The 12,437-nt window shown below is 47.6% G+C and overlaps 1 pseudogene; it reads left to right on the top strand.

The window, feature by feature from the left end:
• The first annotated feature begins 1,228 nt into the window (after positions 1–1,228).
• On the top strand, positions 1,229–11,830 carry LOC102752828 (annotated as a pseudogene).
• Positions 11,831–12,437: the final 607 nt, after the last annotated feature.

The following is a 12,437-nucleotide window of genomic DNA, read 5'->3' as shown; positions in this document are numbered from 1 at the left end:
AATGGAGCCACACCGGCCAGGGCGCCTCGATTTTTAAAAAGTGTTTAAAAAAAGAACCAGATGAACTTTGACCAAGAAAAACTAATGAACGAGCTCGGCGATTTGCATTGGCTAGCCTCCTAATAAGAGCCCAGAAACGTGCTATTTATTATCATGGTGCTATCAGGAATATTGCAGTTTCCCAGCCCAAGTCAGCTTTTCAAGGGCGCCTATAACGGGCAGACACTGTGTGAAGTGATTTTTCCTTTGATATTTCATGACAGAACAGTGGAGGAGATTTTAGTACCCACCTACCGCCCCCCCTTTTTGTTTAAATTGAGGACACCAAGTCTCAGAGACGTGCGGAGACACTGACAACGCAGGCAGGGAGTGGCAAAGCCAGCATTTCAGTTTGACGTATCTGCTTCTAGGTCCCAGACGTCTCCTGATACCCCACACTGCCTCCAACAGGAGAATTTTGACTTGTATTTTTTTAAAAAATGAATTCCAAATCACTTTATGGTTATAGTTGTTCAACCTGTCCTACGGTCATGATTTCATAATTTTTATCTGCACGATATCCCCCCAAATTAACTAATTAAAGAAAAGTTCAGGCACTTAGCTCTTTATAAAGAAATGTGATTTCAAACATTTGGAAAAAGTCTTTAAGTTTAGCTTCCTACCAGCTTGATTTATTTTTCTTCCTTTGCTAACTATTAAACTTCACTTCATTAACTTTCCTTTGAATTTGAGTTGAATGCCTATCACTAATCATAATGAAATAATAGAGCAAGTTCAGACAGACTCACTGACAAGTCAATGGGCGATGACAAAGTAATTCCTTCGCAGAGTGCTGCTTTGTATGTCTTTGCCACGCATATTAAAGCCTGGGCTACTGCACCTCCAACATCTCTTATTCTAATTAGTCCAGGAATCCTGAAATCACCTCAATCTATCCACCTCATTTAGTAGGGTCCATTGTGGGCAATACAGTCTGGTGTTTAAGATTACTGACCTTACAATCTGATACACCGGGGTCAGTCAAGTCCTGGTTTTACCATTCTTTCAGTGGCATGACCTTGAGAGAGTTATTTAAGTTCCCTGAAGTCTAGTTTTGTTATCATTAAAATGAGGTGACTGTTGCTGCTACTGTTGCTACTCCCACTAGTACTGCTAATTCTACCACTCATATTGCTATTGCTACCACTAGTATTGCTACTGCTACTACCACTAGTACTGCTACTACCACATGTACTGCTGCCGCTGCTACTACCATTGGTACTGCTACTACCACTAGTACTGTTACTGCTACCACTAATATTGCTACTGCTACTACCACTAGTGCTGCTACTACTACCACTGCTACTAATTCTAGTCCTACCACTAGTACTGCTACTACTATTACCACTACTATTGCCACTAATACTTCCACTAGTACTGCTATCACTAGTACTGCTACCACTAGCACTGCTGCCACTACTGTAACCCATCCCACCTTTCTTTTGTCATTGTTTCTCTAAATGCCTTCTCTGACTAGTACGTAGCTTGTAGATAAACAGCATGCCTGTATAACAATCCTAAGAACTAACTCAGAAGATGCAGACTTCGACCTTCAGTCATCCCAATTTCAGGAGATTTGCTGACCTTTAACCGTAGAACCAGGATAATGAAGACCAGTATGACGCACACCATACCATCACTTGACCAATTTAGAAGTCCTTATTGGAATGGACTGAGCTGGTCTGCACATAGATAGCTTTTCAATCCCCTCCCCTAGATTTCTTTGTTCTGGTTTCCTTCTGCCTCTTATAAAACCTCTGCCTGCACTGAGAGGGGAGATGGGCTTTGCAACAAGAATCTCCCATCTTATCAGGTAACCGGCACTTGAATAAACCTCTCTCCTTTTTCACCAGCATCTGTCTCAGGAGTTTGGCTTTCATGATAGCAGGCAGGCGAAGCTTGGTTTTGGTTGCACTACCACTAGAACTGCTACCACTAGTACTGCTACAACTAGTACTAGTACTGCTACTACTAGTAATAATCTATTTATATAAAACCCTTAATATACAAATCAACCAAATGGCAGAATGACCGGTCACTATGATGCACACTGACCACCAGAGAGCAGACGCTCAATGCAGGAGCTGCCCCAGCCTGCAGGCCCCGACCAGCGTTGGTGGTTGGAGGTGGGACCAGTGAGCGGGCGGCACCAGGCCAACCAAGGCGGGGGCAAACAGGGGCCCTGATCACTCCCCTGTTCTCCCCACAGATCAGCCCTAATCGCCGGCCAGGTCTAGGGACCCTACCTATGTATGAATTTTGTGCACCGGGCTTCTAGTATTGCTATCAACTATTATCCTTGGGTTGTAGAAGGGTAAACGAGGTAAAGGATGTAAAACAATTTGCATATTCTTTAGCATGTAATTATAGTTCATTATTATTGTTTCCTGGCACTAATCCAAGCTGACTAATATTCTGCTCATTGTTCCAGTGTTCACCAGGTATTTGTAGTGAGAACCTACTGTGCACTGAGCACTCTAAAGGATACAAAATTAATCCTTTCAGTATGACCATGTGAAATGACTTTACTCTGGAATTCACTCTAAACACTCTTGATGTGCACCTCAACATGCCGGCCCTTGTATCCGGTTTGAGGGAAACAGTGCAAATAAAACAAAGCCCTGAACTCCTGAAGCTTATATTCTATTGAAGGAAACAGACAATAAGCAAGTAAACAAAGACACAAGGAGACTGCAGTGACTGTGGAAGGTAAAGCAGGTTTATGTGTCAGAGAGCATCTGTGGGAGCCACCGGCTGATTTGGCAAAGTCTCCTGCTCCTCGCCCTTTCTGCCCGACCTTTCTAATTGTTTACCTGCCCCAGAGCCAGAGCAGCCACTTTGGACAAAATGTGGATGTGAGAGGTGCAGGATGGAAGGGGCCTCCATCCAGGCACCATGCTGCCCAGCTTCTCTGGTCTAACCACTGTTACCTTGTGTTTTGTCAGTCAGAGCCAGCTTAACAGTGCCCAAACCAATTATGTGTTCTCATCAGAGGATTTCTCTGCTTCCAACCTTATCAAATATGGAAGTCCGGGGGAAAAACTCATAAAAGTAGAGAGAATGCCAGAGACTACTAACTAGTAGTAACCATTTAGACTTATTTTGTATATTTTTCAGTACTTATTGAATAGTAACTTGTGAAGCTTCATTCCCACTCCTAAACATCATCGTAACTTTATGGAATATCTGCCTCAAGCCTCATTCAAAAGATGAACAAGCACAGTCCCAGTAGTCAAGCAACTTCTTAAATAAGTGGTTGAGCCAAGATTTAACCCAAGTGTGAGTGACCCTGAGCCCACTCTTCCCCCAGTGTCTCCAGGGTCAGCAGGAGCGCTGAGAAAGTGAACTTAAAAGAGCAGAGACCCATGGCACATGATAGAAAAAGTATTACATAAATGGCTTAGGACTAAAAGGAGACAAGCCCTGGCCAGTTTCTCAGTAGTTAGAGCATCAGCCTGTGGACTGGAGGGTCGTAGGTTTGATTTTCAAGGGCCCGTACCTCTGTTGTGAGTTTGATCCCCAGCCAATGGATGTCTCTCTCTTGCGTCAGTGTTTCTCTCTCTATCTCTGTCCTTCCTCCTCTCTCCCTCCTCCCCTCCACTCTATCTGAAAAATCAATGGAAAAATATCCTTGGGTGAAGATTAAAAAATAATAAAAAATAGAAGGAGACAAGAGCAAGAAGAATGATGAAAATAAAGAATTGGAGGAAAACTCACCCCATGATCCTTTTGGTGGTGGCTAGTTCTTTTTGTGGCTGGAGGCAACCATATTTGGAAATTTGTGTAGAGGGCACTTCCCAGAGCAGGATTTCCTACCCCGGGAGGAAGGCACTCATGCTTTGCTGCATGGCTCTGGCCATATCCTGTCCACTGCCTGTTACGTTTTCAAATAAAGTTTTATTGGCACAAAGCCATTCCCATTCATTTATGTGTTGGCTATGTCTGCTTGTGCACTGTGATGGGTGGCAGAGATGAGTACTTGTGACAGAAACCTTAAAGCCGTATTACTTACTATCTGCCCTTTACAGAAAAGTTTGCCATGCTCTGCTCTGTGGTGTGGCTACAGCTCAAAAAGGCTCCTGGTTACACGCACCAGCTCACCTGTGCCGTCAATGCTGAAAACCCATTTCCAGGAGTTTTTCTGCCTCTGAACATCTACATCCAAGGGAAATGCTGAACGTCGGTGTCCTGAGGGAAACTTTCATCAAATGCTCAGCAACACCAAGCCGCTCGCACTCCCCCCTGTGCGCGATCAGGAGGCAGCACCCAGACCTTGTTAGCACACGCTCGTGAACACGCCTGCCCCCTCGCTTGCTTTACTACTTTACTGAGTCACAATAAACTAAAGTGAAAGAAAACGGGAGGCCTCCTGTGAGGAAGATGGCTTTTAGAACACAACTGTTGCAAAGTGTGCGAAGGGCATCTTGGCTATGCTTTTGAAACGGCCACGATTCCATTACTCGGGGAGTCTGTCCTCACACTCTCCGAGGGGAAACCCAGGGTCTTAACCATCTGGTAATGCACTTGCATCAAATCTTGCAGATTTGTCAAATGCCAAAAACGAGCCACGGTTTTATCTCTTTTTCTCTTTGGGGCCAGCTCTATTTTTCATCCACAGCACAAGCAACATTAAACAGAGATGACGGCTGAGAGGGGGAACGACCCTTCCCAGGAACTGAGCTCTGAGTGCGGGCCACGCTGTTTGAGGAAGAACCAGGTGAGATGGCAGGAGCAAAAGGAGCAGCAATACTTAATGTTTTTCTGGGCTCCTAATGGGAAGCCACTAGCAGCGGTTCTCAACCTGTGGGTCGCGACCCCTTTGGGGATTGAATGACCCTTTCACAGGGATCGCCAAAGACCATCGGAAAACACATATATAATTACATATTGTTTTGTGATTAATCACTATGCTTTAATTATGTTCCACTTGTAACAATGAAATTGGGAGTTACCACAACATGAGGAACTGCATTAAAGGGTCTGCATTAGGAAGGTTGAGAACCAGTGCACTATGGGGTAAAGTTTGGTTCTGTGTTGGCTCCCAGTGGCCACACACACTCTTTGATGCCTGACTCAGTGTCGTCCTTTTCCGGTGTAGTTTCAGCCACTTGTCATTTCTGTTTCCTCTTGGCTTCAGCCGCCCGGTGGGAAGCTTTCCTGGGGGATGTGCAGTCAATCTCCTGTGGATTAGTCACTGGGCGGATTAGGCAGGGCCTGTTTCTAATCTCAGCGGGGCCTCGGAGGCCACCCAGCATAATCTCAGCAAACCCTGCTCTGTCATATTTGCTTGGGACATGAAAGCCACTCTGAATTCACCCATTCTGGTCTCTGCCTAAGAAAAACAGTGCTGTTGGCGATTAAGAAGAAAGACGTTACGAATAAGACAACCTTACATCAGAACATCAGTTTTGCCTCTTACTGGCTGTGTGGCCTACAGTCAGTTACCTAACTACTCTGAACCTCAGTTGTCTCATTGTTTTAATGAGTTGGGTGGCCATACCCAACACCCAGGCTTGCTGTAAGGTTTAAACAAATGCACCTATTGAAGGACTTAGCTCAGATCCTTAGAATAAATGTTCATAAATGAGAGTAAAGTTTCCACCTAGAAACTGTGTAGAAAATAATATCAAAAAAGCAATTGAAATATCATCAAGAAACAGTAACAGGTCACAGAAAAATAAGTAGGTCTCTTACCCATATGAAAGGATGTTTGAGCTCACTTATAATAAGAATAATGCAAGTCAACACTATGTAAGGATATCATTTTTCACCTATCAAGTTGGCAAAAATCCAGTCCAAAAATTTTACAACATGTTCTGTAATAAATAGCGGAAGCCAGCTCTTTCATGAATTGCTGCCAAGAAAGCAAAATGGTATGATCCTTTGGGGAGCTCGTTGGCAAATCCTATCAAAATTAAAAATGCATTTACTTTTTTACTCAGCAATTTCACCCCTGAGAATTTTTTTACAGCTACACTTAAACCAGCATGAAGTCAAGTGACAGGTAAATCCCATTACTGTTTGCAGAGTGGTGCGCATGGGTGAGCGAGAGGCCGGAAACACCCGTGTCCATGTGGAGAGGGGCGGATAAATAAAGCATGGTGCATTCACACAATAGTACACAGCTGTGAAAAAGAGAATGCAGTTCTCCACGCCCTGTGAAAATATCTCAGGACAGCTAGCACATGAAAATGGCAGGATGCAAAAATAATCCATACAGTACCCCAATTTCTATGTAAAAGGGGGAGGGGGAATAAGAATATATTTATGATGGGAAAAAGTATGGAGTTTCCTCAAAAAATTAAAACTGGAACTCCCATTTGACCCAGTGATCCCACTTCTAGGAATATATCCTAAAAAACCAGAAACACCAATCAGAAAGGATATAGGCACCCCTATGTTCATAGCGCAATTTACAATAGCTAAGATTTGGAAACAGCCTAAGTGCCCATCAGCAGATAAGTACATAAAAAAAGCTGTGGTGCATCTACACAATAGAATACTATGGGTCATTAAAAAAGAAAGAACTCTTACCATTTGCAACAGCATGGATGGACCTGGAGAGTATTATGCTAAGAGAAATAAGCCAGTTGGAGAAAGAGAAGTACCACATAATCTCACTCATATGTGGAATCTAATGAACCAAATAAACTGATGATCAAAAATAGACCCAGAGTCATAGAAGCATGAACAGACTGTTGAACCTCAGAGGGAAGGCTGAGGAAGATGGGTAGGAAGAGATCAACCAATGAATTTGTATGCATATATGCATAATCCATGGACATGGACCATGGGGTGGTGAGCCTGGGGAGGAGGGGCAGTGGGGGGCAGGAGCAGGCTGGAAGAGGTTAATGGGGAAAAAGGAGGACCTTTCAACAATAAAGATTTTTTTAAAAACTTAAAAAGGGAATATATTTATGTTTGTTTATATCTGCACAAAAATTAATGCTAGAAGGCCATACAGACAACAAGAGTGGTTTATGTATAAGAGGCTGAAGCTGGGAAATTGGGTAGGTGGGGTCAGGAGTTAGAATAAAACTTTTTTTTTTATTTCTGAATCATCTGAATATATGACCAACTCAAATACCACAATGAAAATAAAGAGAATATTTAACATTGTCTAAAATGCATGAATCTCAGAGAACGCCCGTGCAAGTGCTCAGGACGCCAGGCCTTGAGGCTTGGAGTGCCCCTTGTCTCTGGGCTCTGGGGTGCGAGGCACCAGCAGTTTGCCCTCCAGATGCTGTGTGGGGTGAGCTGGACCATTAGTGTGGTCCAGAGCCAACGCTGTACTGCCAGGACACGGCTCGCATTTTGGGCACACTGGGTGCGGCCATTGGGACAGCAAGGTGACCAGGTACAGAGCCCAGCCTACACCTCCTATTTCAGCTTCAGACTCAAGTGTAGCGGCTATTGGGGTAAGGACAGCACAACTACCCCCATGCTGCTGAATTAGGCCTGAGTGTCTACTTGCCACTCAGCAGGGGGCATGAGTTGCTATGGAAACAAGAGGAGCTTCAGGCTCTGGATACTGAGGGTTGGGCCCTCCTCAGCCGCACAAGATCTGCACATGGAAAGGGAAGGGAAGAACTTGACCCTAGTCTACGTGTACTGTCCCCACCCCGGTCCAGGAAGCCGAGAGGCTGGCCTTTAAGGTGTGCATCCATTGCTTGCTGTGATCCTGGCCAAAGCCCTTCAGCGGCTTGCAGCCACGTGACCATTCTGGGGACCTGAACACAGCCCCCATGTGATCATTCTGTGTGATCTGAACACAGCCCCATGTGATCATTCTATGTGATCTGAACACAGCCCCATGTGATCATTCTGGAGGCCTGAACACAGCCCCATGTGATCACTCTATGCGACCTGAACACAGCCCCATGTGATCATTCTATGTAATCTGAACACAGCCCCATGTGATCATTCTATGTGTCCTGAACACAGCCCCAAGTGATTATTCTATGTGTCCTGAACACAGCCCCATGTGATTATTCTATGTGTCCTGAACACAGCCCCAAGTGATTATTCTATGTGTCCTGAACACAGCCCCATGTGATTACTCTATGTGACCCCATGTGATCATTCTATGTGATCTGAACACAGCCCCATGTGATCATTCTGGAGGCCTGAACACAGCCCCATGTGATCACTCTATGCGACCTGAACACAGCCCCATGTGATCATTCTATGTAATCTGAACACAGCCCCATGTGATCATTCTATGTGTCCTGAACACAGCCCCATGTGATTATTCTATGTGTCCTGAACACAGACCCATGTGATCATTCTGGGGACCTGAACACAGCCCCTGCCCCATTGATCACTGGGATGCAGGTGACCTGGCAAGGCTCCTCTAGGCCCCTGACCTCACTCCTGACTGTGGTTTGGCTCAGCCACCCAACCAATGCTGTTTTGTTGTTTGTTTGTTTGCCCAGGGGCAGCTTCCTTCGTAGAGAAACAGAGCTTAGTAGGAAATACTATTCTCAAAGCACTGAGGATTGGTTATTCATTCAATGGACGTCACTGCCCCTACCTTTGGCTTGGCCTTGAGTCACAGACCAGGGACCAGTCGCCACCAGTTCTGGCTCTGGGCCCCTCAGAGCTCTCTGCCTGGTGGGCTACGGACACATGACAGCCCCTCATAGAATGGTGTCTTCAGGGCTGAGGCAGAGGAGGTAGCCCCGGCAGCTGGGGAGTCAGAAGTGTCACTCCTGGGCCCACTGGACTTCAGGCGAGGCATCTGGAATGTGGGAATCTTCAAAGGTGAGTGGAGTAGAACTTCGGGGTGCGGGGAGCAAAGCCGTCCAGAATGAGAAAAGGCTGCAGGTGGAGAGTTCGCCTGATGTGCAGAGAGAGCTGCACATCCTGTTCTCATTAGGGGTGACCTGGGAAGGCAGGTGAGGGGCAGGAGATGGGCGGCTTCGGGAGCCAGATTTCATGCGCCTTGAACATCACACTGCCTTGATCACGTCCTAATTCACTATGTCTCCTGCTCAGGAACCTTCAATCCCTCCTCTTACCTCTGGCTTTCCAGGCCTGGCTTTCAAGGCTCTTTCTGGTCTGTGCCCAGCCTCTGTTTTAGTCCTCAGTCCCCCTGCACACTGTCCACTCTTGCCAGGTCATCTTCTCTCTGCCATTGAAAAGCAATTCTGATTTTGGCTTTCCTCACCATACCCTGAATTGGTGGGCAACCCCTCCCTTCTGTCTTTTTGCTTGCATGAACCTCTCATTTCTGAGTCCTTCTAGGCAATTGGTTCTCAAAACCCAACAGCACATTAGAACAAGGAGCTTTTGCAAAAATATCAATACCTTGACCAATTAAATCAGAAACTGTTGAGTGTGGGCCAGGGTAGCAGTACCCTGGCTGATTTCAAAGGCTCCCAGGCTGATTTTATTGTACAGTCAGGTTTGAGAGCCACTGCCCTGCAGGCCAGTTCCCCTCCTGGCGGGGAGAGGGGAGGGAGGAGGGCAGTCAGTAACTTATACTGGCACAGCTCAGCTCAGCTGGGCTTGGCTCAAGAAGGGCCTCTAGGAAGACCCCTTGATTAGTTTGCAGAAGAGCCATGGAAACTCCCACCTAAAAAATGAGCAGAAATGAGATAACGGTAGTGGAGAAGCGGGTGTACACTGCAAAGTATGAGCCTTCCTTCCCTCCCAACCTTATTCCTCAGCAGACATTCATTCAGACAGTTCTTTCTGCTTCCGAGGACAGTGTCATGTACCGTTATGCCTTCTCTTCCTTAGTCCAGCGCTATCCTAGATACGTGCACCTCCTACCTTCTTTCTTCCAGGAAAGAGAACTGACAGTCCCGGGTCACATGACAAACACTGTCCAGAGTAGCAGGATGTGCCCAAGACTGGCTTTTCTAGGCTTCTCATCTCCCCAAATGGCACCATCATCCTCTGGGCTGCTCCTCCCAGAGCCGGGGAATTGTTAGTGTTGTCCTTCCTCCCTCCCCTCCCTTCCCACATTCAATTGCTCAGCAAGTACTGCATAGTCCAGCTCTCCATCACCTCTGCATTCCATTTTTCTCTGTCTTCTCTGGTGCTCCCCTAGTCTAAGCGGCCATCATCTCCTTGCACGAACTAGGGTGGTCACCTCCTGCTGCTACTCTGGCCCCCCGTTTGGCCTCCCCTCGGGATCTCCTCCCTCCACAGGCCCATCACAGCCTCTGCCTGGGTTACTGCGCTTCAGCCCTTACGTTTCAGCTCCAGATCACTTCCTAGAAGTCTCACTGACCCCAAGAGCGAGCTCAGGTCCCCGTGTTGTCCCCAGCATCCTATCTGGCATGTCATCAGTGTTCTTTGAACATTTGTTGCATTGAATGAGTGGGATGGGCGGTGAGGGCTTTGACACAACATAATCCAAATAGTGCCAGCAGTCTTCCTAATCCCAGCCCCAGCCCTGCTTTCTAGAGGCAGCCACCTTTAGCTTCCTCTTTCCCATTCTCTTGGGGAGCAATTCTAAGAACTGCTTTGCTTACACAAACAACAAAGCAGGAAGGATGGACACGGAATCCAGCCCTGCCAGAGTTGGGCTGTGTGACCTTGAGCTGTAGTTTTTGGAGCAAACACACTTTCTTGGCTAAAATCAAGAGCTGGTCTAAGTCCCTTCCTGTTCCGGGCATCTAGCTCTGCCTCTCCCTTTGCCCCAACCCTTCCCCAGAAATGCCTTCAAGAGGACCCAGGATACAAGTGGATGTCGGCCTGCTCAGTAACCTGGATTGCCAGGCTGGGTCCCACACAGGCCTCTGTTGATACCTACGGCTGCCTCCACCCACAGCAGGAGGGGCCTTCACCTGCTGGTCGATAGTCATCGGCACCCGCCATCATAACTATGGCTCCCGGATTTCCTGTGTGCTGGGGACGGGACCTGGTTCTAGACACCTCCCAGGCCTCCTTCCTGCTGCCGGAGGTGATGGGCTCTGACCATTGACCCGTGGGTGCAGCTTTGAGCGTGTCGACATCTCTGTGCCAGCAAAACAGGGCCCACCTCTTTGCCCCCGCTTCCTCCTGAGTTGTCAGGCATCCAGCTCGAGGTCCTGCACTTCAGTTCATCCCCAACAAGAGCCGGTGCCCAAGCAGTCAGCGCTGAGCTCGGCAATAAATCCAGGGACAAATGCGCCAAAACAAAGCCCGTGTGCGCTCAACCAGGCCTCCGCCTAGTCAGGCTGGCGCCAGCAGAGGCCAAACACCGATGAGCTACCTCCAGCCACCCTCCAGCCGTCCCCAAGCTCCTCCCAATTTGGAGCCTGTGCGCCCTGTGACTCCAAACACCCCAGGAGATGAGGTGGTGGGCAAAGGGGTGGGGGGGCAGGCCAAGGCGTCAGAGGTCTAGGGGGAGAAGGAGGCAAGGACCTCACTCTGGAAGTCTGTGCTGGGGGACCCCTGCCCATGACCCTCTGCGGGGGCCACAGGGGGCCATGTGTGATATGAACTGTGAAGAAGCCAGGACCCAACCAAGGCCACCACGTGTACATGTGTTCCAGGCCCGGAGTCCTTCCACGGACCCCTCGTCCCGCAGCAACTTCTCCCTCTGGAGCAGGCCCAGCTGGGCCCACCCAGTGCAGGGAGGTCTGCTGGTCAGCCCTGTACGCGAGCTGAGGCCAGCACCTTCCTACACCGCCAGGTCCTCCCACAAGGCTTCCTTCCCCTCCCCACCCCTCCTCCTCCACCTCCTCCTTCTTCCCCTTCCTCAGGACCCTTCTGTTTCCCCCTCTCTTCCGCCTCTAAGGCCTCCCTCCCCTCTCTTCCTGCCGAGCTCCTCATTGGGGAGCTGCTTGGGCCTTAATGCTGCAGCCAGTCCCCACCCACTTCCCACCTTCCTGTGAGAAGCACACAGGAACCAGTTGTTCTGGGCACTGTAAACCCTTCCCTTCCTTGCTGGGAAGTGTATCTGTGCCTCAATAAAGTCTGTGTTTTTGTTTTAGTGCAAAATAAAATAATAAAAAAACACCTTTCGTTTTGAACATAGTTCTGGTGTCATTCTGGGTTATAAACCTTGAGGACAGGGCATGGCCTATGACCACTGTAACCAGGGAGCCAGCCGTGTGTCCTACTCTCAACCAGGGAATTAAATGCATACTTTTTACTGAACCAACGAATAAAGGAATGAGCTTGCTGCTTTCCAGTACAAAGAGGATGATCATTAGCTGACTATCAAAAACTATCAAAGAACCAAGCAATGATGAAAACAGTGACATTTTCATTTTTAAAATGGGAAATAGAAAGTTGACCACTGAATTAAGAGTTCAATGACCTAAAAGGGGAAAAGGGAAACTGAATGTATTCCTTCTGTGAACTCTATAGGATACTTTAATCCAGCTTCCTTTTAGGGATTTACATGTGAAACTGAAGCCCAGTGGTGCTCAATAGGCTGGGAAGGAGCCACTCCCCCA

Source organism: Myotis davidii, unplaced genomic scaffold (genome assembly GCF_000327345.1).
Source record: "Myotis davidii unplaced genomic scaffold, ASM32734v1 scaffold189, whole genome shotgun sequence".
Taxonomy (NCBI): Eukaryota; Metazoa; Chordata; class Mammalia; order Chiroptera; family Vespertilionidae; genus Myotis; species Myotis davidii.
Note: the sequence above shows the minus strand (reverse complement) of the source record. Positions and strands in the feature narration are given on the sequence as shown.